Source organism: Dromiciops gliroides, chromosome 3 (genome assembly GCF_019393635.1).
Source record: "Dromiciops gliroides isolate mDroGli1 chromosome 3, mDroGli1.pri, whole genome shotgun sequence".
Classification (NCBI taxonomy): domain Eukaryota; kingdom Metazoa; phylum Chordata; class Mammalia; order Microbiotheria; family Microbiotheriidae; genus Dromiciops; species Dromiciops gliroides.
In genome coordinates, this window is record NC_057863.1 from 301,252,721 (window position 1) to 301,279,960 (window position 27,240).

Sequence of the window (27,240 nt, forward strand, 5' to 3'; positions counted from 1 at the left end):
CAGGCAGGGGGACCAGGTGGGAGAAGAAAATTGCTTAAGTGGGAAATATAAACCACTAAAGACAAATTTTGAAATCCTCAAAATCGTAAAATTTGAGAGCTAGGACCCCCAAATCACAGAATTTGAGATTTGAATGGGACCTCAATGGCCATCTAGTCCAACCCCAAAACAGAATAACATATTTGACAAGTAATCCAGTCTACCCTCTATCTCTATCTCTTCAGGCAAACCATTCCAGGCTTTCAAGCTTGAATTAAAAAAAAAAATTAGTTTCATGATCCCGATTCTCAAAATCCAGGTTTATATAAGCTGTTTGAGGGCAGAAACTAGAGTTGTTTTGTCTTTGTGTCTCTAGGACCTGGCACATTGCCTTGCATATTATAAGTATTTAATGAATGCTTGCAGATTAAAGGGAGAAATTTAAATGTTCTGATTCCAGTCTGATAAACTATGTTCTTCCTGTCTGGTGATATGCAGAATAACAAGAGGTAGAGATAAGTGGGATGATGGCCTTAGTCACAAAGTCATGCAATGTGTCAAAAGACCTGGGTTTAGTTTCCACTTCAGATCTTTCTTAAATGTCTGACTATTGATAAGACATATAACCACTCTGAACTTCAGTTTCTTCTTATGTAACTTGACTGTACTACTTTGGCACTTCTCTTGCATTTCCTACTTGTCTTAGGAAGCACATTGGGAAAACCTCAACAGCAGCCTTGGGACTGTATCTCATTATTATCCTCAGTCCCTCTGATTGGAGGGTGAAGCCATGAACTCCAAAATTTCCATTTAAGGAGGGAGCTCAGCTCAGAGAATCTCTTCATTTTTCAGCTAGATATGCTACTTTAGGACTTTTCCACCATATCCTTACATCTGGTCCTTTCTGCCCTCCCCATACTTTTGAACTTCCTTTTGTGTGTTGTCTTCCCCCATTAAATTGTAAGCTCCTTGAGGGCAGATGATTTTTTTCCCTTCCTGCCTCCCTTCCTTCCTTCCTTCCTTCCTCTTTCCCTCCTTCCCTTCCTTCCTTCCTTCCTTCCTTCCTTCCTTCCTTCCTTCCTTCCTTCCTTCCTTCCTTCCTTCCTTCCTTCCTTCCTTCCTCTTTTCCTCCTTCCCTTCCTCCTTTCCTTCCTCCCTCCTTCCCTTTCTTTCTTCCTTCCCTCCTTTCTTTTTTCTCTTTTTTGTGTTTCTACCCTCAGTGCTTAACACAAAGCCTGGCACATAGTAGGTCCTTAATATGTTTATTGATTGATTGGTCACATCAAAGGGTTATTGTAAGGATAGGATTTTGTAAATTTTAAAGTGATATTTAAGTGCAATTTATTACTATTTTTAGGAATATTAAGTGTTAGAGCTAGGTCTGCAACCCAGTCCTTCAGACTCCAAGGACAGCATGTCTTTCACTGCATTGTAATGCATGTTGGGAAAGTGAGTTACTGATAAACATCGGAGGTCTCAAAGAAGGATATAGTAGTAGAATAATATTCTTGCTAGCCAACTGATTTTGAAATACCATTTGTAAGGGTGCCTAACAGTATTGGATAAAAAATATAGTGGCAGTTATACATTTTTCCTCTAATTCCTGGATTTTTCCCTTACCAATTTGATATTTTCTCCCAGAAATACAGTCAATATTTTAATTTTTAAATGAATAGAAAAAAATTCTCCCCCTACATATCAGGCACCTTTTATTATCCAGACCAAAAAGGGAGAAAAACATCATACTATTGTTTTATATATTTTAGCAATGATGAAGGGCAAATTTGTATGTTGAAAGCTATTTATTTGTTGCAAATACTCACTTTTTCACATGGTTACCCATGGAGCGAAAATTAAGTTGTTCTTCAGAGATCTAATTGTCATTGTGGTTGAATAGAAAATCATATTATTCAGCTCAGGGCTTAGGTTTTCCCTTGAAAGACAGTCTTAGGAAATATGTCCATTGCTATTATTATAGAGTTACCTCAGACTGAACACATTTTCCCCTGTAAACCATCAGATGTCTTTATAGAACTGAACATTGTGTTGTGCTTTCATGGTGTTCTCTGCCTCAGGTATCTCATATACTATGGGCAAGTAATAATCACATCTGTCTCTTTGTTTCCACTTTCATTGCTAAGAACCTAGTTTAGGTATATTTTCAAAGGTTGTCCCCCCATGGCTTGAATGTTCTACTTCCTTGCCTCTACATCTTAGAATTCTCATTTCCTTCAAAACTCATGCTACCTTCTCCTGACAGCTTTTTCTTATTCATTGTGCCCTAGAGGCAGCCAGCTGGTATAGTAAATACAGTACTAGGCCTGTTGTCAGTAAGGTTTGAGCTCAAATTCAGTTAGCCAAGTACTGTGCTGTATGAACTTGGGCAAGTCACTTAATCTTGATTTGCATCATTTTCTTTACATCTAAAATAGGAATAACAATAACAATGCCTATCTCCCAGGCTTGTGAAGATAAAATGAGATAATATCTATAAAGTATTTTGCAAACGATAAAGATCTATGTTTCCTTCCCCCTCCTCAATCTTGAATTTAAGAGAAATAACTAATTTTTGAATTAGGACTAAAGTTTTTCACCTTTTTTATTTCCTTATTCAGAAAACAGCCCCTGCAGGTTATTTTGGCAGCCTTTGAAGTATAGGGCTGATAACGAGATGGATCATTTAGATCTGATCAAAAGGTAAAGAAATTCTAGTTTAAGTGAACTGGTTGACTCCAGTTCTTTGTGTTTTGGTCAGAAAGGTCTAGATTACCTTAGACAGGATAGTATGGGTATAGATAAGTCTCTTTGACCAAAACCTAGTGATCAGTCACATCCCCAGAACCTTGCTGGAATAAGCACATCTCTCATTTTAATATTAATTCCCTCATTACTTGTTAACCAATCAGAGTTGATTCCTACTCTCAGGAATACCCACTCTCCCAAGGGCATATAAGCATTGAATGGATTTCATGAGGGGTCTTTGGCTTATGAGAGATGGTCAAATGACCATCCTTTTATTAATTATCCACTAGTAATAATTTATAAAACAACCAATTACCCAGAAACTGTCTCTTGAACCTTTTATACATCACAAATTTATTTACATTTGTTTAAACATTAAATTTCCTAGTTGATGTAAGACATTTGGGGGCAGGGTTTGTTAGATGTTTTTGTCTTCTTCTCCCTATCGACTAGACAATACTTTGGCTAGAGTAGGGACTCACCAAATGCTTATGATATTGGATTATCATCTCACATGTAGAGTACTAAAATTCAATTCAACAAGTATTTATTCAGTGGCTATAGTTTGCATATAAAGAAAGAGATGCAGAATGTAAAGAAACATGCAACGTTTTCTATATTTCTACTATATTTTCCAACATTACTCAAGAATGTATATGTTTTTTTCCCCAAGTTTTTGCTATTACAAATAGCGCATCTATGACCATATCTGTGTAGATAAGTTTATTTTTCCTTGTCATCAAATTCCTTGGAGTATAGTCTCAGTTATAGTACTATAGAATATAGGTCTATTCATTTTAAACTAATTGATTGATTATCGTTCATCAAATAAGTACTTATTAAATGACTACTCTGGTGCCAGGCACTCTACTAAGAGTTGGAAATACAGAGATAAAGAAAAAAAATCCCAGTCTTCAAGAAGTTTATAATCTATCGATGCAAATGAAATTGTATACAGATAAGTAAATACAAAATATGTTCAGAATAATTGCAAAATAATGTCAGGGTTTCAATGAAGGGCCTCTGGAAAACCCTCATGGAGGAGGTGGTACTTTTACTAAGCCTTAATGGGACCTAGGATTTCCAAGAGGTAGAGGTGGAGCAAGAACATTCTAGTTGTATGGGATAGCCAGTCCAAAAGAACAAAAAATGGAGGTGGTAGTTCATGAATAAAACCGAGCAAGAAAAACAATATGACCAGGCCATGAAGTATGTAGAGAAGAGTAAAGTATAAGAAGGCTAGAAAGGTAGGTTGGAACCAGCCTGTTGAAGGGATTCAAATGTCAGAAGAGTTTGATTTGATCCAATGGATAGAATTTATTGAACAAAAGAGTTAAATAGTCGAATTTGAATTTTAGGAAAATAATAATAATAATAATAATAATAATAATAATAATAGCTAGCCTTTAGCTATTGTTCCTTGGGCAATTTATTCTGAACCCTAGTTTCCTCAATATGACTGATTTTCCCAAGCTCACAAAGCTAGCTTATGTCAAAGCTAGGATTTGAACCCAGAACTTCCTGATTCCAATATAGCATTTTAAAGCTTGCAGTGTTTTATAAACATCTCATTTTAAAGGGCAGCTAGGTGGCGCAGTACAGGCCTTGGAGTCAGGAGGACCTGAGTTCAAATTCAGCCTCAGACAGTTGACACTTACTAGCTGTGTGACCCTCAGCAAGTCACTTAACCCCAATTACCTCACCAAAAATAAAATCAAATCAAATCAATGTGTCTTGCCTGAAGGACACTAAATTTTATTTGTTTGAGGGCAGCTAGGTGGTACAGTGGATAGAACACTGGCCTTGGATTCAGGAGGACCTGAGTTCAAATCTGGCTTCAGACACTTGACACTTACTAGCTGTGTGACACTGGGCAAGCCACTTAACCCTCACTGCCCTGCAAAAACAAAAACAAACAACACCCCCCCCCCAAACATCTCATTTTATCTTCACAACAACCTTGGGAGGTAGTGTTGTGATTGAAATTAAAGTAAACTAAAGCACAATGGTCTGAACAATTTTTTTAGTAAAGCTTGAATTTACCCATGCATAGCATCTTAGCTTCCTTAGTAAAGCTAAGACCTCCAAAGGGAGACAGCTCTTTTTTATAGTTTTGGGGAGTACAGAAAATAGGAAAGCTACAACCACAGATGGAAGAAAATATGATTGGATGGAAATTGGGAAGGAAGGCTAGCAACAACCCTTTCCTGCACTCCTGTGACTGAAATGTTCATTGTTTGAGTCTATATGTAAGGTTAGAAATAGTGGACCATACTTCTTTGGATAACAAATCAGGCATCTTTGAAGGATAACAGATTTCCTTGACACAAGAATAGAACAGTGATTAATAGAACCGAATCTTTAAACTTAATTCATTGTGGAACAGCTTTATTTCTGAATTAAGTTCAGAAATAAAGAATCATAACATAGACCATCATAGGACAAAATAAATGAATTATAAATAAGATCAACTAAAAAAAGACATAGAATCAATGTGATCATTTCAGTATCATTATTAGTTCCATTTTACATTTGAAGAAAATGAGTCAAACAGAAGTTCAAAACTAGTATGCAAGAAAGACTGGATTTGAACTGAAGTGTTCCTGACTCCAGTTCAATATGACTGACTTGTTCAAGGTCCCAAAGTTAGCATGTGTCAAAGCTAGGATTTGAACCCAGGACTTCTTGATTCCAAATTTGATGCTGTTTGTATATTCCTCTTTTTATTCTCCTTTAAATGTGGTTCCAAGTGTAGTTCCCACCCATATCCCCCTCCTTGACTATGGGTTTCCTTCCTACTGTCCACCAATGGGAAGTTGGACCTTCTATATTCCTTTGTTTCTTTCTTCGTGAAGAAAGAAATATAACTCCCTTTAACTGGGAATAGATGGAACCTAAGATTAGTCACTAGTATGACCCTGTATGACTCATGGAAGAATTGACCTAGGAGCTACTGTGGCCACAGATAAGCTCTAAGTTATAGTTAGAAAAATTGAGGACAACACAGTGTATGTGCCATAACTACTCTTTCCACTGAGCTCTTCATCTGTCACCTGGTCACACTGGGATATATTGCTTATTTTCTGTTTGGGGTTTTTTTCCCCATTGTTCATTGTATAACTGTCAGCCCCTAGGGTTCAGGCTTTGCTTTTACCAAGATGGTAATTTGCAGAGAGATCAGTGTGGACTGCACTATAATATTGAATATTTCTCTTGTGATCTTCACAGATACCATGTCGGTGGAGTAAATAACTGAAGTTCATGGGGGGAATGCTATAAATCCCCTTGTCCATTTTTTGTCCTTGTTATTATTTTTTTGACATCAGAGATTGAAATAGGCAACAAACATTTCTTAACTACCTACTATGTGCAAGGCACTCTGACAGGCACTAGGGATATAAGTGCAAAGAATGAAACAATCTCTCCTTATAAAAAAACAATGGGAAAGAGACTAGTATCTTTTAAAATTTACACACACTAAATATAAGGTGAATTAATAAAAATATGCATAGAACAGTTAAATATAAAGCTGTTCTAGAGGAAGGGCAGGGGGATCAGGAAAGGCTTCATGAAGAACATGGTGATGCAATTTCTCCTTATTTGTGTTAAAGGTTAAAATTCTAGCTAGTCTGTCTAAAATATCTAATGAGTGGTCGCCAATAAATTATAAGCTTTAGCAAGAGTTAGACTTTTAAGCATTTATTAAGGAGAATAAGAATTTGGTAAAGAGAGAGAGAAAGACCTCGATTCCTATCTATTAAAGGGAGAGCTCATTTTTAGCTCCCTTCTCTACCAGCATCCTCAGGAAAGAGGCCCAGTCATAGCATCAGGCTCCTCCCTTCTTCCTCCCACAAGCAGACATCACTTCCTGACGCCAAAGAAAAGACTCCTGGTCTTGCCCTTGTGATGAAATAATGGGATTTTAGCAGATATTCAAAGACCCACCTGTAGATTAATCTATACTGATTGAATCAAGTGAGAGTGATTGACTGCTGATTAAGCCTACTTCAAGTTAACTGGATTGTATCAAGTTAATTGGATTGTAATCACACCTGGCTATCCCTTAAGAAGGTATTGTTCTCAGAAACTAGACTGTGAACTCAACTTGAGAACACCTTCAAAAGACAGTGGATTTGGATGACGCCAACCAATCACCTTGAAGCAGGGTGTAAGGACCGCCTCTGTTCCAGATGTATAAAAAAGCTTCCACAAACAGCTTGCAAGAGGGTGTTCCTGATTAAAGCAGGCTCATGGAGGAGGACTTCAGGAAGAACCCAACCAGGCTGGAACTCTGGGCTGGACTGGAGCTGAAGCTTCTGATTTAAGGTGACCACAATTTAGATTTTAAACATCACACCCTCAAAGACCTTCACTTCATGTCGGAGCTTTTCTACAGTAGGTCTCCAGCAGGTGGCGTCATTCCAAATGTTACAGTTCCCTGCTTTGTTTCTTCAAGAAACAGGGCATTTCCTTGATGAAACAGTCAAAAATAACAGAATATAATTACCTATGCTAACTAACAATATGTTAATAACAATATAGAAAAGAAAGAGAGGAAAGTTTTGTCCAGAGGGGCAATTTTTTGTCCTCATGAACTGACACTTTGACATTGGTCTTGCAAAGGGAAGGCCTCTGCAGAGAATACATGTTACAGATGGTGTATATTATAACAGAAAGAGAAAAAGAAAAACAACAACAACAACAAAACAAAACTGTTCATTTAAATTCTCTGAAAGTCTTTTCTCAGATGTCCTCTAGGTGTAGTTGTGGAATGAAAGTCTTTCAGGGGTTGATGTGTGGATGCTGGTAATCAGACAGGAAAATTTCCTACAAAATTGAGCTTAACACAACTTTAAAATAGCTTTGTCAATAATCAAATCAAACAATGAAAGTTCTCAAAAACATGTCTAAGAGAATTCAGAATCTTAGTTGTTACACATGAAACATATAATAAAACAAAAATTGAAACATTCTTTAAAATTAATATTACTATAGTCCCCCTTATGGAGGGTAAATTGAGAAGACAATTGCTGTGATATTAATTTTTTAAAATAATTTTTATCTTTGTTTCATCACTTTTTGCATCATCTGCCTAATTATCCTTGTTCCATTATGAGAAATTTAAAAATCTAATATAATTGGTAACAGATGTCAAGGCCAAATTCAACACTGTACTATCATGACACCTGAGATAATTATGGGGGTTACCATAAAAGAACAGAGAAATGATGGGATATGAGCATTCCCACACTTGAGCAATATATACTGCCCATGAAGTATGCCAGGCTTAAAATAGGTGGATGGAATACATGTCCATGCCAGCGAACATATTGGAGGAAACTGAGTCAGACTTAATCAGATGCATGGGATTGAGATGTCCATGGCATCAGGCATATAAGAGGGGGCATAGAAGCCAAGCGTAGAATGAGATGGGTGGGATGAATACTTCCAGCCATCTGTACAATATTGTGGGGAAAAAAATGAATAAAATATTAAACCAAGAGAATCCAACCTCAACATTTGTAAAAAGCCGTTCCCTTGGCCATACCTTGACTTCATGCACGTCTCCCCTCATGTGACAGTTCAATGTCTGCTCTTGCTTGTATTCCTCTTGTGATTGGATGGCATCTTGGCCAACTGGCATCTGATAACTCAGAATAAAGGCAATTAATGTCTTAAATGATAAGTTCCCATAATCCAAGTCTCATATGGATTTAAAAATTGAGGATAATAAATGATCGCAAAAAATGTGAACGTACCTTGACTTAGAATATAATATACAATTATTCAACAATTTCAAATAATACCTCTTTTTTTTTTACTTAGTATACAATTACTTTTGTGAAAAATCAAAACATTTAAATACAAGTTAAAGCACAACACAATCTCAAAGAAAACTTTTTTTTTTAAAAAAAAGACTTTTACAAATGTTCCCCTCTTTTTTTTTTTTTGGAATATCCTTATCAAAAATAATACTTCTAGAATCAATTTACACTTGCTATGGCAAACAATTTGCCAGGGAAATGCTTTAAAGAGTTTGATCAAATAATCAGTTGAGAGAAAAAAATAACAAAAACAAACAACTCAGAATATGGGAGCACAATACTCCTAGAATTAACATTGTATTATGAAATCAAAACCATCTTGCAATGTTTGAAAATTAGATAGATGAATGAATAGAAGAAAATACACATGAAAGAATAGAAGACAATGAAATTCAAACTAGGGAAATCTAAATGAATATCAACTTGACATTAATAAGAGTACTACAAAATATAAACTTGATCACATGACTATAAAAGTTTTTACAAATATTCTTTTTTTTAAAGCTAAGTACAAAACACAATCTCAAAAGCATGAAAATCTCTATGAAAATAGACCCATACCATTAATTTCAAAATGTATATGTAATAGCATAGAAATCCTATGTAACCTCTGAACTGACATTAATACTCTGAGTGAATTTAGAACACTTTTGATTCCGATATCTAAAATCCCCAATATTCATATCAATACCTTGCTGCTTGCTTCTACATTTCTGTAATATATATACCCTTCCATGGCAAAAGAAGTGGAGTCTTGAACTATGTTAATGATTGTCATTTTTATTCAGCTTAAGTTTTTCTTCGTTAACCCCTCTATATTGTCTGTCAGTCCTTTAACCATACAAATGCTTTATAAGGTAACTAATTAAAGACAAAAGCAGATTAGCAAAATTATGAACAAAACAAGCATATCTGGAATTTAAAGGGCTTTCTAAGCTTGTCTCAGAAGCACAGCCAGGCTGGGGAAGGACTGAGCCTGAAACTGCAAATGCAGATAGAGAAAGCTGCGCATGTGCATTAGATCTCTGGCCTTCTCTGGCTTGGGAAGCAATGGGCTTGGCCAAGGGAGAGGTAGAAGGTGGGGTCTGGAGAGGAGGGGAGGGACCAGGGCAATTTGAATCAGACTTAATTTTGAACAAATAATTTCTACAGCCAACTTGCTTATTTTACTGATGTGAATGCATCACTGTTACCCTACCAAATAAATGTCAACACCTTTTGAGAACGCTGAAAAGTAAAATGTTACTTATGCATATCTTCACAGAGAACTAGATGATATGAAATCTTAACTTTAGCCTTACCTTAATGTACATTCAGTAAATCAAATTGATTCCTTTATTATTATTATTTTTTCATTTTTTTGGTGAGGCAATTGTGGTTAAGTAACTTGCCCAGGGTCACACAGCTAGTAAGTATCAAGTGTCTGAGGCCAGATTTGAACTCAGGTCCTCCTGAATCCAGGGCTGGTGCTTTATCTACTGTGCCACCTAGCTGCCCCAATTCCTTTAATATTTATCCCATAATCCCTATTTATTTTTCTCTTTAAGCAAAACCATAACACAACTTAATAAAAACAAAATAATAAAATGTTTGTTAATAAAAACAAAATAATATATTTTAGTTTTATTAATAAAAACAAAAACAAATACTGCATGCTCTTTGACACAGTGCCCTAACCACAGAACATATTCCACAAGGAGGTCTAGAACAAAAAAACAATATCCCATAAACACAGTGATGTGCTAGAGCCATCTGAACCAGTTGAGAAGCTGATGGTTAAATTTTCAATGTGAACATTTATATTTGGGAAATTGGCAAATGCTATAAATCAGGGCTTAATTTATTGTTTTATATATTTCTAGATTTTAAAAAGTAATAAAGAAAAATTTAATAATAATGCAAATTGAACTTAAAAGTGTGTTGTGTGCACTTTTTGGGTGTGTCTATTATTAAACATTTACCATCACACTCCTGCATACAAACCAAAATTTTCATAACAGCAATTTTAGTTGTAGCAAACAACTTGAAACAAAATAGGACCCCATTAATTGGAGAATGGTGGAACCAATTTTAGTATGAGACCAGAACAAAATGTCTATTATTGGGCAGTAAGATATTACAAATAGGAAGATATCAGAGAAATATAGGAAGATAGTATGAACTCAGGCAGAATGAGAGAGGAAGCATAGCATGGCAGAGAGTAAGCCTTGAAAATAAGGAGACCTTGGTTCAAATTCCTCCTTTGATACATACTTCTTGGTTACCCAAGGCCACCCTAAAGCTCTCAGTAACCCCCAGGAGATTTCCTAAAATCAGAAGTTTTAAACACTAAATAGGTATAGGCAGTTTTCTCACTAAAAATTCACTATAGACTTACTGTGTATCTTCCTTTAAACTGTGATTGTAAAACATCATGGTGGGATAGCTAGGCAGTGCAGTGGATAAAACATTGGCCCTGAATTGAAGAGGACCTGAGTTCAAATCCTGCCTGAAACACTTGACACTAACTGTGTGACCCTGGGCAAGTCACTTAAACCTCACTGCCCCTTAGGTGGAGGGGGGGATGACCATCATGCCACCAGATCCAATTTAAAGTTAAAAGTATGTGGTGACAAATGCCATGATAAAAATGTCCAAGAATATTTTAAAGTGGCTAATATAAACATAAGCACATATACTTATATTTAAAACAGTTCAAGCTAAAGGGAAAAGTATTCACCCCTAAAAGATTTCAAAAAAAAAAAAAAAGACAAAAGCAGCCATTTGCAAAACTGACAAGCTGATTAAACAATAGATCTCTGCCTTCTCCCTTCCTCCCCAAAGTAAGATAGTCCCAAATTCTATCTTTTGTCACTCTGGGGAGAGTCCCTCTAGAGATTTCTTCAAGAAACAAATGTAAAGTGAGAATCTTTGTCAAGGAGAACCAGCATTCTGTGTTGCCTTCCAAGTCATTACCTACAATAGCCTCTGGCCTGTAGTGATCAATGAAGAGGGGCTTAACTGAAAGTAAACTGACCTCTTAATTAATCTCTCCAAAGTAAGGGAATGAAATTTCTTCTCGAGGAGTAAATTCTCTAGCTCCCTGAAAAACCCCTCCCTCTAATGTAAAAACAAAACAAGAATAAAGATTAGGAAGAGTTGGATTTATCTCTTGATTCAATTTTTTTATCTTTGTAGTAATCAAATATAAAAGAGGGATGACCCATTTCAATTAAATCAGAAGAAAAGAAACTATCTCTGTGGCTTTACTGCCTTTGCTTTCTTCCTTTGAGCCTAAGGTAAATGAAAATCTTCTCCAGTTCTCTAGAACAGTGATCTGCCAAAGGAGGACTGTGTTCTGACATCAAGGTATGTATGATCAACTAAACCAAAGTGGAAAGATGAATCTTATGCCGCCTTTACCAACCTGCCCCTCCATCACCAACCTATGGGTTGTCTCTCTTAAAACAATACATACTTATTCCCAGTTTTTTCCCATATTGTTGCTTCCCTCCAAGAAGGTGCCCAGTCTCCCCTTTTCTGAACCTGGTAGAAGCCCCTCATAGTAGTTATAACCTAACTACTACCTAGGCATCCACAGAAGCAGTTCTGCAGGTGCCATTGGGAAGATTCCTACCCTCCTGCCTTAGTACACCCGCCTTTCATCCCAGACCACCTTGTGAATATATCTGGCACCCCTCAAAGTGGGGACTAAATACTCTAGTGTTATGGCTAGTATGCATCATACATACCCTTCTTTTATTTTCAGTAGGCAGACTAGGTGTACAGGATTAGCAGGCATGGGTTGGTTGTAATCCACAGGACAGATTTCATTATAATTATCTTTTCCCAAAAGACGTCCTTCTTCCAAGCTTCTGATAACTGTCAAAAAGAGCATCAGGAAAACCCAAGTTAAAATTCAGCTTCAGATACTAACTTAATGACCCTAGGCAAGTCACTCAACCTCTCTGTACCTCAGTTTCTTCATCTGTAAAGTGGAGGCAATACCAGTATCCACTTCACAGGCTTATTGTAAGGATAAAAGGAGACAATATGTGTAAGTCGCTTTGCAAACCTTAATTCCTATATAAATGCTTTTATTATCATCATCATCATTTTTCTAGTCACCCAATTTACAAACTCAGTATCATCTTCAACCCCTCATTCTTCTTCACCTCGCTTATCTAATCAGAAGTCAAATCTTGTAGTTTCTTCCTGCTTGCATGTCTCTTGCATGTCCCCTTTCTACTCACTTAGTCACTGCTTTAGTTTAGGCTTTCATACCTTTTGCCTAGACTATTACAAAAACCATCTAAACAGTCTCCCCACCTCAAATAAAATCTAATTCCAACTCATCCTCTTCACTACTGCAAAAGTGACTTTCTGAAAATGTAAGTATGACCCTGCTTAATAAAATCCTATAGCTCCTTATTGACTCTAGGAGCCAATATCATTTCTTCATGTCATCTTTTGAAAAATGTGTATTTTTGTTATTTTGATAATATATACAAAATACAATGCAAAATGATAATACAAAATGATTAGTACAAAAGCACATGCATATGATTTACAAATAAGCATACTATACACCTCCAAAGAAAGAACTGATACTGACTGAAGAGACTGAAGCATGCTATTTTTCACTTTCATTTTTTTTTATTTATTCAAGTTTTCTTATACAAAATGACTAATATGATAATGTTTTACATAATTGCACATGTATAACCCACATCTGATTGCTTACCACCTCAGGGAGAGGATAGGAGAGGGAGAGGAGGGGTAGAATTTGGTACTCAAAACTACAAATAAAAATGTTTATTATTAAAAAAACAAATAAGTAAATATACATATTATAGTTCCATGTTTAAAAACTGTTTGCTGATAGGGGTACATTAACAAAAAGGCTAGAGACCACTGTTCTAGAAAATAAGCAATCAACTAAGATTTCTTTCATTGGATCTTTTTCCTGCAAGGTTTGTTAAGGCTATGCCTACTCAGAAAGAATGTATTGCTACTATGAGTCATTCAATTATAGAAATTAAAATAACATATTTTGTACCACTTGCTTACTATTATCTTTGTTTTTACTTTCCTTATGCATTTTTTCATATGTCACCATCCTCTAAAATGTGCCATCCCTCCCTAAAATGTTGCCATATAGTATGCTTTATGTCACTATGGTCAGTCAAAAGACTATTTCCCAAAGTCATGAAATTTCATAGTTGAACAGGACGTTAGTGGCACCTTAAACCAAACCATATCTGAACACAAACTCAAATGTACCTGACAAGTAAGCATTCACCTTTTGCTTAGAGACATTCCATTTCACATTTAGATAGTTCTAATTGTGAGAAAGTTTTTCTTTATGTAGAGTCTAAATTTCTTGGCAACTTACCCCTATTACTCTTATTTCTTCTATCTCCTGGGGCTCCCACCTATCCTTCAATTAGAAGAGATTAATCTGCAGTATTGTGGCAAGCTAAAAGGCAAACATCAAGAGAAGAATCCAAGAGAATTTCAAAAATGCCTCCCAAGAGATGATGATGGTCAAATAAAATCAAATGCTCGTGGACTTATATCAGTATTTCACAGTACCTATCTGTGTGAAAAGACATTTTCAAAGATAAAATATGTAAAATCTCTTTATACTTCAGAATTAACAGATGAAAATTTGCAATCCATTTTGATGATATGGCACACTAATTTTTAACCCTTATTAAGCTATTATCCTCAAATGAAGAAGTACATTATTCTCATTATTAGATCCCTATAATAGAAATTGTACTTTTTTGAAATTGTACTTCATTATCATCATTATTATTAGAATTTTATCCGTGAAAAATTTGTGGCATTTTTTCTTTCTACACAATATCCCAAATTTTCTTCTTGCTCCATAAAACCTCAAATATTTAGTATCTGGACCTTTAATAGAAACTTGCTCTTTATCAAAGGATTAGTGTAAAAATAAAATTAAATAGTGAAGGAAAAGTGCTTTTTAAATTGTAGACACATTATTTAAATGTCAGTTTATACTATCATAAATGAATGAATACACAAATGAATGAATAAGTAAAATATTTTTTAGTGCTTATTATGCTCCAAGCACTGTACTAAACACTAGGGACACAAAAACAAAAATAGTCCTTGCTCTCAAGAAGCTTACATTCTAATAAGGGGCGACAACACACAGATGGCAGTGGTTTACCAGGAAAGAAAGGATCCTATCGATCCTATGGTCTAGAATGATACAGGGTTAGTGAGTTGGGCCACAAGGGAGTATATCTCTTCTAGGAACAATGGCAAGATTGATTGAACATGGTTCCAGAAGTGGAGAGTAGGTTTGTGGTGTGGAACGGGCACTATACATATTAATAAGGCTGCTGGGAGTTTGCTGAGAAACTGCCTGGTATTGAGGAATGAAGAGAAACATGCCTAGGGTCTGCTGGAAATAGCAGACCTGATGAAGTTCAGAACAGACAGATATTATGGGCAGTATGATAGTACAAGATATCTGTTCCAAACTTTCTTCATTTTCTACTACACCAAATGGTTTCCATTTAGCAATGCTAGAACCCCTTGGAGATTTGTAATGATGATCCAAGAAGTTTTCATTCAGAATTTTTTCATGATACCTTAAACAGTAAATAATTGCGCAAAGATGTTACGAGTACATTTTTCCTCTGTAGACAACAAACATGAGCATGATTGAAACATTATAGGTTTGTTTCTGCAATGATTTGAAACCATTGTGAGCTTTTTTATTTTTATTTTTATTTTTTTTTGTGGGGCAATGGGGGTTAAGTGACTTGTCCAGGGTCACACAGCTAGTAAGTGTCAAGTGTCTGAGACTGGATTTGAACTCAGGTACTCCTGAATCCAGGGCCGGTGCTTTTATCCACTGTGCCACCTAGCTGCCCCCTACCACTGTGAGCTTTTTAAATGAAAAATATTGTACTTATTGTAAGCACTTAATAAATCTAAAAGAATTTTAGGAGTAGTCTTAAATTACCATAAGACTTCACAACACATTGTGGGAGGGGGGGTAATTGGGGTTCTTGGAAAAATCTGTTGGGAACCACTATTGTATACCATATTCTATTATAGTTGTTATTCAGTACAATTGCATTTAACATGTATTTCCCTACTTTGATGGGTCCATGAACTCCTTCATACAGATATGTCCGTCACCATGCAATCCATGCATGCCTGCCTTCTTGTTCTTGTTGTTGTTACTACTATTGTTGTTCAGTTGTGTCTGATTTTTCATAACTTGATATGGGGTTTTCTTGGCAAAGACACTGGGGTGGTTTGCCATTTCCTACTCCAACTAGTTTTACAGATCAGGAAATGGAGGCAAAAAGGGTTAAGTGACTTGCCCAGGGTCACACATCTACTAAGTGTCTGAGGCTGGATTTGAACTCAGGTCTTCCTGACTCGAGACTTGGAGCTCTATCCACTGCACCACCTAGCCACCTACCTTATTCTTTTTGGTTATTATAAACATCCTTCTATAAAGTCTCCACAGAAGATTTACCCAACATTCCAACAGCCTTCCTCTACATTTTTCATATTTTACAGATAAATAGCAGTACAACCCCTGGGCTGTTTATCCATCAGTGGACATCTTATACTAATGAGTTCCCCATAATATCCGTTCCAAACTTTCTTCTCTTTCTTCAATCTTCTACCCCATCCTGCTCTTCCAATCTCAGCGAATGACCTCATTTCCCACTTTATTTGGAACATTTAATCACATCTATTATAGCTTTCTCATTTCATATACCTCTACACCTTAAAATCCCAGTATATATTTACCATCTATGTTATTCTCCTTTGTTCTGTCCTCTGAGAAAATGGTGGCCCTTCTTTTGGCCTAGGATCATTCCTTAGCTTGTATCCTTGTTCCTATGCCTTCCCTTTTCCAGGAATTTATCTTATTGATCATTGTCTCTTTCTTTCATCTTCAATTTCCCTCTATTTACTGATTCTCTTCCTCTTGCCTAATAATATACATTTATCCTTAAAAATCTTTCCACTCATCCTAGCATACCCCCCCAAGCTATTGTTCTATAAATCTCTTCTCTTTCACTGCCAAACTCCTAGGAATAGCTAATCTCTGTTTGCCTCCAATTCCCCATGACCAATTCACTTCCCTACTCTTGGCTATCTGTCTTTTAAAGATCTTAGTACTCTATTGAAAATTATTCTCCCAAAGATATACAATGTCACATTAACTGTTAATTCTAATGGTCTTTTCTCAGACCCTATCCTGTTTGAAATACTGTTGACCACTCCATCCCCTTAGATATTCTCTCTTGCTTTAGATTTGGGGAAACTTATCTTTTGGTCTTTCTCCTACTTATCTACCTGCTTCTTTTGTTTTGTTTTGTTTTTGGTGAGGCAGTTGGGGTTAAGTGACTTGCCTAGGGTCACATAGCTAGTAAGTGTTAAGTGTCTGAGGCCGAATTTGAACTCAGGTCCTCCTGACTCCAGGGCCAGTGCTCTATCCACTGCACCACCTAGCTGCCCCTAACTGCTTCTTTTTAATTTCATTTCTTGGATTATCATTAGCCTACAACCTCCTAAGTGTGAGTATCCTTCAAAGCTTTGCCTTTTCCTTTCTCTCTGTGTACTCATTTCTTGGTTATTTAATCAGCTACCCTGGGTATAATTATCATTTCAATGTAGATGAGTTGCAAATTCTGTTTTTATCTTTAATTGGACATCCACTCCTAGACTTCAGGTATGCATCTCCAACTTCCCTGTTGAAAATCTCCAACTAAATTTTCTGCTACTCATTTAGATTGATGTTCCATCCCTTGACCACATTTACACAAGGTTTTCTCTATGCTTCCTCATATCTCCTTCTCAGAATTCGTATCTTCCTTTAAGGTAGATACTACCTCCTTATCTAAGTCTTGATGTCCCCAGTTGTTACTGTTCTCAATCCTCTCTTGTTTTTATTATAGTATATTTACTATCCAGCACAGGTTGTTGCAACGATAGGTGCTAAATAAATCTTTATTGAATTGAATTGAACCAAACTGTGTGCAGAAGTTAGATCTAAAAATGTAATAACATTGATGCATTGGGGAATAACAACAAACAAATTAATGAATTATTGTCTAAATATATACTTCTTAATGGGCAGCTAGGTAGTGAAGTGGGTATAACACTAGGCTTGGAATCAGGAAGACCTGAGTTCAAGTCTAGCCTCAGATATTTACTAGCTGTATGACTCTGGGAAAATCACTTAACCCTTTTTGCCTCAGTTTTCTCATCTGTAAAATGAGCTGGAGAAGGAAATAGTAAACCACTCCAGTATCTTTGCCAAGAAAACCTCAAATTGGGTCATAAAGAGTCAAACACGACTGAAGAACAACAATTCTACTTCTCAAAACTAGCTATTTATTTAACAAAAAGCTTCTCTCCTTGATTACAAGAAATTATGAAATATTTTTTGTTTTTCATGTGTTTTCCTTTTGTAAGTTGTCAGTCCACATTAGGAATCAATATTATTTTTTGTTTACTTACAATATTAGTTAAAGAAGAAAGCTTTTGTTAAGCAAATAAACAAATTTCCTGGGGCTGCTGTGAGGATCAAATGAGATAATTTTTTTAAAGTACTTACCACAGTTTTTAGGATATAGTAGGTGATATATAAATGTGAGCTATTATTTTATCTATCTATCTATCTATCTATCTATCTATCTATCTATTTATTTATTTATTTTGGTGAGGCAATTGGGGTTAAATGACTTGCCCAGGGTCACACAGCTAGTAAGTGTCAAGTGTCTGAGGCTGGATTTGAACACAGGTCCTCCTGACTCCAGGGCCAGTGCTTTATCCATTGCGCCACCAAGCTGCCCCTACTATTTTTATTACTATTAAATGGCACTGAATGAATGACTTTGATATGTTAGGGTCTCCTCTAAGAGAAGGATGCAGATCATTGGCATATATGAAAATCTGAGCTATGTGGGAATCAATAAGGTATAGTAGAAAGAGTGGAATTTTAATCATAAGACTTGAGTTCAAATCTTGGCTCTGCAACTAACTAGCTATTTAATTTTAGGCAAATCACTAAACTTCTCTGGGTCTCAGTTTCTTCATCTGTAAAATCATGAGGATGGACTTTTCAGGTCCCTTCTATGATCCTGTAGTCCTATGATTAAATGATATATAAGACCAAGTAAAAAATGCTATGATGTTTTATGATACTCATTTGATCCCATAGATAGTAACTAAGGCAGTCAGTTTGGATTGTTGTAGGGCCTAATATATATTACATTTACATATGCATATGCACATGCACATACATACACATACACATATATTTGGCAAAGGGGTCTGGGATATTAAAATGCATTAGAATTGGGCAGCTAGGTGGTACAGTGATAAAGCACCTGCCCTGAATTCAGGAGTACCTGAATTCAAATCTGGCCTCAGACACTTGACACTTACTAGCTGTGGGACCCTGAGCAAGTCACTTAACCCTCATTGCCCTGCAAAAATAAACAAATGAATAAACAAACAAGCAAATAAATAAATAAATGGATGGATGGATTAATAAACAAATAAGTAAATGAATGAATAAGTAAGTTAAATAAATAGATAAATAAATAAAATACATTAAAATCTTGCTATGTAGCTTCCCTTTTCCCTAGGATACAATCCTTGTGTTGGGAAGGATGTGGGCCAAGACGAGGTCTTCCAAAATTACAGGTGTCAAGGTCAAAGGATGACTCTGGCTTCACAAACCTTGATCAGCCATTTTGATTTTGTCTTTGTATCCTTGGTCCCTGGCAGGTGCCAAGAAGCACATACTAAATGCTCACTTTTTGCTTGTTCAACTGAGGCTTAAAGAGCCATGTAGTCTGGGATATAGTAATAAAAGGAGTATAAATGAAAGTTGTCAGTTGGTGTGCTAGCTTTTTGTGGAATGTTAACCCTTGTCTCTGAGGTAGACTTAAGACATCTACTCCATCTTACTATGGAACCCTGCCTCTTTGGCCAGACAGGAAATTCTTGGTTCTACTCAGGTAGCAGACAGAGAGATCAGATTTGTCCCACTTAAGTTGGCATATTTGACAGGTTTTAAAGCCCCTTGGTTAGTTAGTGGGATACCTATCCCAAGCACGTAAAGACTTCTCCCTGTGAATGGATGGATGAGAATGATCTGTTCCAATGTCCATGAAGGCAACTAAAGTGGTATAGAACATTTACAGTTTTGTCGGACATCTAAGATTTCAAGTCATCTACTACATCCTCAGCTACCACCAGTCATCCTGACTTTTGTCTTGCCACTGAACTTTGATTACTCTATAAAAGAGAACAAGGCTGATGATGTGTACAACTCTGCCTTTCTTAAATCCAATTCATGTGCAAATCAAAAAGACACCACTCTTTTGTGATATCTTGGACTTCTTTGTTAACAGAGAATGAACAACAATAAGGATTATGCTCGCAAATCCTTAAAGTGCTCCATATTTGTGGAATACTAGTTCCTCTCTTCTTCCTGATAGACTAAAATGAATACTATTGCCAGAAATGGAGTGGGGGGAAATTCATCTTCCCTCCTAGAGATACACAAGATAAGTGGGTAGATATTCTTCAAGTTTCCCTTCATCTCTAAAGATTTTTGATTCAATGACATGGACATGTCCTACAGAATATGCTAAAATACAATTTCCTTCGTGAACAACATAGCATGACTGGCATGGTGCTCCTTATCAACTTAAAAGATTCTTTGGCACAACAAATCAGGAAGCTGAATTATCATCTGTAGCAGATTTAAGGCTGGGGGAAGAGAGAAAGACAATTGTATCTGCCTTTATAGATATTTTATACTTCGTAGGTATTTATTTTATAAATATTTCCCTGAGGTCTGAGGTCTGATGTCAGCTAGTCATCCTAATACATTCTGACCTTTTTTGTGTTGTTTCTTATTTCTTAGTCTGCTTATCTTTTTATTTTATTTTAATTGATACCTTTCTTTTTGAAATCACCCTCATTTCTGAATCTATTTTCCCCTTCCCATACATAGCAAGTGATACTTTGTAACAAAGATTTTTTTTTTTTAGTGAGGCAATTGGGGTTAAGTGACTTGCCCAGGGTCACACAGCTAGTAAGTATTTAAGTGTCTGAGGCCGGATTTGAACTCAGGTACTCCTGACTCCAGGGCCGGTGCTCTTTCCCCTGCGCCACGTAGCTGCCCCTGTAACAAAGATTTTAAAAGAATAAATTTTTAAAATTCAGTTCAACAAAACTAACCAACATTGACACTATCTGACAACATATACAATATTCCACACCTGTAGTTTCTAAACTTTACAATTACAATGACAAGAGAAAAGTACATTTTTTAAAACTCTTCTCAGTACCACAGACTTGTATTTCTTTTTTTTTCCTTTTTTTTAATAGTATTCTTGTAAATGGAAGTGACAGTCTGTAGCATGTTAAATGATTCAGGTCAATTCTCTTCACTCAGATGCATCAGGCTCAATATTGAATTTCCCAGGATTATGACTTAGACCTTCTTTATTTTTTGTCTCTTTTTCTCATGTTCCTGTTCACATATTTGATCACTTGTACTTTGTATATGGGAATCAAAAAAAAGAGTCATTTTATAAAGAGAAATGCTTAAGCATTTCCATAACTTCTAAAAAGGTCATCATAGTTAATTAATCTGCATTTAAAAAAAAAAACACACACCTGGTCTAATTTAGGTAGGAGTTTTGTGTCTAAAAAATGTCCTTTCCTTGTGAAGACTGATTTGGTTCAATTGGCCTACCTGCTCTCCTTCATACATATTCCATCTTCCATTTCTCTGCCTGAGGATCGCTTATCCCCCATGATGGAATGCATTCGCTCATCAAATTCCATTCTTTCATTTTTTAGCTGTCTTCAGGACTCAGATCAGATGCTGCCTCCTATGAGAAGTCTTATTGAATCCCATTTGATTACTCAAATTATCTTGGATCTTTTAATTTATATAATTGTTTTGCCTCCTGATCAAATGCAACTTTGTCAAGGACACCTTCCTAGCCACTAGCATGTAGAAAGTAGTCAACATGCTTATTGCATTGAATTCATGTTGATTCTGTTTGGGCCAAATTTACTATGGGAAAGTTAATTGGGCAGCTCCCCATAATATTGGGTTAAGAAAATAATGAGAGACCTCTAGGTCCAGAGTTTCCCCTTCTCCAAACTGCCTCTTTTTCAGTTATGTCTCCTAGACTAATAAGAAAGGAAATTAACAGCCTCTTTTTCACAAACAAATCAGGTTTAATTAATGGGAACAATAATATAACATAAGTGGAGTTAATAAAGCTACGGACAATGAGAAAGGGGATAGAGAAAAGGAAAAATATGACCCACTTCAAAGACAGAATCTAAATCTCTGGGGTGAAAAGTCTCCCAGGTACTTAGAATAAGCTCTACTTCCTCAGCTACTCAGAACAGTTGGGTCTGGCAAAAACTAACTCAAACTCTAAACTTGCTTCCAGATCAGCTGGCCTAGCCAGCTTCGCTTCAATAACACAAACTCACCACCACTTGGGATCTGTAGTTCTAAGGAGAATCAGCTTTGCAGTGTCTCCTGGTTAGGTCTGAAGATCAAAACAACACCAGCTCCTCTCTCTCTACCTTCCTATGCCATTCCTCTCTGAGTACTCTCCCCGCTTCCTGCCTCTCTTACAGGAAGGGTGGTTCTATATCCAGGCTGAATCTCCAATTGGTTTAACATACCCCCTGGGCTATCCCCATTATAATTTGGCCAGGCCTATGTGGGTGTAGGGGAACTCCTAGGTACTTTAGTTTGATACTTTGATTCAATAAATGTTCTTTGTGTTATTTGTTCCTATAATCTCTTAAAGTACACACCCATCTTCTCTTAGGCTTCTAAAGCCTGCATCTTTTCAGTCTGACCATGATGAAGCAAAGATGGGGTTATGAAAACACCAAATCACAAGTAATTCCTTACAATTCTCAATTCCAATAGCTCTTTACTAATTCTGCCAAATGACCCTTGATATCTTGAAGGTCAGCCTGTTCACTTTCTGACAGCCATCTGCATTCTGCAATTCTTACAGGGTGGTTTCAATGAGATTCCATGAAGGTCACTGCTTGTTGAGCTGGATGAATTTCCCAGGGGACAATAGTAATGTTCTTACATCAGCTTTCAGATTTCTTGTTAGGACCAAGTATGACTATGTCGGAAAGATGCTATGAAATTAGATTTGTTTCATTAGCTTTGAGTGACTTGTTTCAGGCCTTTGTCCAACTTAGTTGGAAGAAAAGTTCAGTGGAGTTTGACTGAATTCAAAAGAAATAAGACTCCAAAAGAGTAGGAGTGAGTAGAAGTCTTGATCTCTTGCTATATGAGGGCAATCCCTACTTGGAAATGCTCCAAAACTTTTCCTGGAAATGAATTCCTTCTTCTCATGTGTTCATGGCAGCAGCAGTCCTTAGAAGGTTTGGGGTTTTTTTGTCAGAATGAGAAGGAATGCAGTAAGAGAATTCAGTGGTAGGACATGAAAATGCAATTGTTATAAGATTATGGATATAATCAGTAAATATGTATGCAGGCTTAGAAATTAATTTCAATTTAAGCAATTAAACCACTGAATAAAGACATATAATGTGTAACAACTCATGAATTTGCCAATTAATGGCTGATAATAAAGATCACAGGATTAAATGTACCTAATAATTTAATTCTATTATGATAATGCCTCTTTGTTTGATGGCTTATTTGGGGGTGTGGTATTTGTTCTCTGCTTTGCCTTTTTTTTTTTTAATCTTTATCTGCAACTAGATAGTTAAATAGTGAAATACTTTTAAGCTATGTGTCCTACTAAACCTGAAAGCCTTAAGTCTATTGTGAAAGTATAGATTTTTTTTTATGTTGGGGTAGTTGCCTTATTTGGAAAACTGAGCAAAACAAATGGGTGACAGCACAAAAGATGTGGTTTTGTTTATAATGATCGGTTGTCTCTAAATATGATTGACTGGCCATAAAATATTAGTTTGTAATTGTGTGGTGTGTGTGTGTGTTACCAAGCCTGCGGTTTTATTGTTGTGGGGAACTCCTGGTGTAAAACTCCCTCCATCAATGCACATGTCTGTAAGTTTATAGCATTGGAGAGTTTCCTGGGGCACTCAGGAGGTTAAGTGACATTTGCCATAGTTATGTAACCAACCTGTGTCAGGTGGAGGCCTCAAACACAGGTCATCTTGATTCCAAGGTTGGCTCATCATTGCATGCTATCTCTTTTTTTTGGGGGGGCGGGGGGGGGGGAGAGAAAGGAAAAGGCTTTATTGTGGCAAACGATGGGAGCAGTAGGGGCTGATGGAGATGCTGCCCCACAGGCCAGAATGAGATGGCCTCTGCCCCCAGCAGGGTGAGGTCCAGGGGCATTCTTGGGGGGTGAAGGCCTTGAGCAGGCCCTCCCATCCCCCAGCTGGAGCCCGGGGACCCCAGAGGAGGCTGAGGGGCGCCTTTCCTTCTAGCGTTTCCCATCTCCCTTGGGGCCAAACATCACTCGGCCTCTTCCGAATCATACTTCAGGTCCTGGACAATCTCCATGGTTTTAATTATTCTCTAGCGCAGTTCCCGAACCTCCTCTCTGGGGGCCGCGGCCCCTGGCTCCTCTTGGGCCTTCTGCCGGGCCAGCTGTAGAGCCGCTGTCAGCTCCAGGCGCTGCTGCTCCTGCTTCTGCAGACGGGTCAGGTGCTGAGCAAGGTCGGGCTGCCCATGGGTGTCCTTGAGCCACTGCTCGATGGCCAGAACTTCTCGGGAGATGCTGGCGAAGGCCTCGGTCACCTCGTGCACCAGCTACCGGTAGCAAGGGAAGTCACAGTGTGGAACACTGCTCAGGTAGGCCCGATGACCCTGGTCCAGGGATCCAAAGGCCTCAGAGCGCTCGGCCTGAAGGTCTTGAAGCTGCAACAGCAGGTCCCGCACCCGGGCCTGGCTCCTGGCCTGGCCCAGCTCCTCGGGCCCCGAGCTGCCGGCCCCTCCGCCGGGGGATCTCGGAGCCTCCACCTCGGCACTCGCTCCGGCATAGCAGGCCCCTTAGAGGCCCCGGCTCGACCCGGCCCGGCCGGCCCTGGCAAACTCCGCCTGCGCCCCCTGCAGGGCAGGAGGACTTACGAGCCATGCTACCTCTTAAAATAAGCAATAAATTCCCCCTTTTGTTCTACCATATTTCAAATGGAATCACTGAAGGACAATACAATTCAATCCATTATGCCTTATTGCCTCTTGCCACATATGTGTGTATGTATATATGTCTATATATTTTATTCAATTTCTATAAATTAATATAAATAAACATATGTATACATACATATAGACATACATATACAAATGTGTGTGTGTATGTATATATATATATATATTTTTTTTTTTAAGAAGCTGCAGGAACGTGGTGGATATAACCTCAAAAAAGGGAGAGCTAAGCAAAGTAAACTACAAATTATAGTAATCAATATTGATATTCAATTAAAATATCTTCAAAAGGGGTATAATTCATGGAACCCCCAGATCTGTTGGAGTAAGGTGCCTCTTTGGCTCTCTGTTCAAAGGGTATTTTAAGGCATCAGGAAAGTGTTTCATATAAATAGTATTTCATATAGGAAGTGTTTGAGCTGAGTTTTAAAGGAATACAGGGATTATACGAGGTAGAGGTATGAAAGGAGTACATTCCAGACATAGGGAACAATCAGTGCAAAGGTACAGGGAGAGGAAAGGGAATGTCATGTGTGAGAAGACAATTCAATTTAAGTTCAGTAAACATTTGTTAAGTGACTACTATGCACCAGTCACTTTATTAAATGCCCGAGATTCAAATAAGGAAAAGAAAGACAGTTGCTGTCCTCAAGGAGCTTACAGTCTAATGGGGGAAGAAGATACACAAAAGGATAATTAAAAGCGGGGGCTGGGGATGAATGGGAGGATCCAGAAGGCATGATGTTCCAAGAAGTCCAAACCACACTGAATTGTTGATGGATTACAGGGAGTTACTTGGAAAGTTCAAATCCCAGACCTCTGTAAAGGAAGGCTTTGGGTGAAATTTATTGCTTCATCCTCCAGTATTCCAGTCATATGGAATGGGCAACTAATGTAGTTGAGAAGGTGTTGAGTATCAAAAACCAAGGCAATCAGTATGGTAATGAAATTTCAGAGACAGAAAGAAGGATTGTAAAGTAAAAGGAGGCCAATAATGTTTAATAGGGCTAAAAAGATAGGTTGGAATCTGGTTATGAAAGACTTTGAAAGCTAAACAGAAGCAGATCATGCACCCTTCCTAGCTATAGGAAGATAATGTATTCTTAACCAAATAAGGAATAAAGAAAATTATAATGAGATAAGAGATAATTTTATCACATGAGATTGAGTTTCTCCATAACAAAATTAATGTTCCTAGAATAAGAAGAGAAGTAATTTAATGGGAAAAAATGTCTTTGTATCAAATTTTTTGGATAAGAATTTGATGTTCTATACCAAAGGTCATACTCCAATAGACAAGCGGCTATGGTCTATGAACAAAAATTTCTTAAAAGAATTATAAAATGCTAAGAACTATGTGAAAAAAAATGCTTCAAATGACTAATAATAAAAGAAATTAAAATCAAGACAACCTTGAGATTTTAACTCATACCTCACACATTTACAAAGATGGCAATAACCAATATTAAATGGTTAATGGAAAGATAGGCACACTAGAGAACTGTTGGTGGAGGTGTGCAGTGGTAGAACCAGTTTGGAAATCAATCTGGAATTATGCAAATATAGTGACTAAAATGTCCATATTATTTGACACAGAGTTTTCATTAATGGACTTATATCCCAAAGAGGTTATTAATAAGATAAAAATCCCCTTATACATCAAAATATTCATAACAGCACATTTTGCTGTAGCAAAGCTCTGGCAACAGAGTAAGTGCCCACTGACTAGGGATTGAATAAACAAATTATAATATATGAATTTAATGATATATTACTATGCTATAAGAAATGATGAATTCGATGAATACCAGAAACTATAGAAAGGTTTCCAAAATCTAAACAAAGTGAAGTAAGCCAAGCCAAGAAAGCAATCCACATTGATTATAGCACTGTAAATAGAAAGAGCAACCATAAAATAATCAAAAGTGAATGTTGCAAAATTAAAAAAGAATGAAGATGATCTCAAAGAAGAGAGATGAAAAGACACCTCTATTCTTTCTTGCAGAAGCAAAAGCTTCAATAGTGTGTAACATTGAACATATTTTCGAAGTTTTTGAATGTAAATATTTTCTGTTATGTACAATGGCTGCCTGGGAGGAGGGAAGGAAGATGCTGGAAGAAAGTTTGGTGATGTAATAATGAAACATATTACTAAAATTATTTTTAAAAAAAAGTTAAACAGAAGACTTGCCTGGAGTCACACATCCATTATGTGTCAGAGGTCAGACTTTGGCCCAGGAAAGCAACTAAGCAACACTGCCTTTCAGTATTCTTATAGTAGCATGCATTTTGCAAGACAGAGACTAGATAATGATGGCTAACATTTAAATAGCTTTTTAATATTTGCAAATTGCTTTATATAGATATTAACTCTTTTGATCTTTACAACCCTGTGAGACCAGTGCTATTATTATTCCCATTTTTCACATGATGAAAATAAGGCTGAAAAATATTAAGTGACTTGCCCAGTGTCTTAAAGCT

The 27,240-nt window shown here is 37.0% G+C and overlaps 1 pseudogene; it reads right to left on the reverse strand.

The window, feature by feature from the left end:
- Window positions 1-24,066: 24,066 nt before the first annotated feature.
- Window positions 24,067-24,688, reverse strand: LOC122747507 (annotated as a pseudogene).
- Window positions 24,689-27,240: the final 2,552 nt, after the last annotated feature.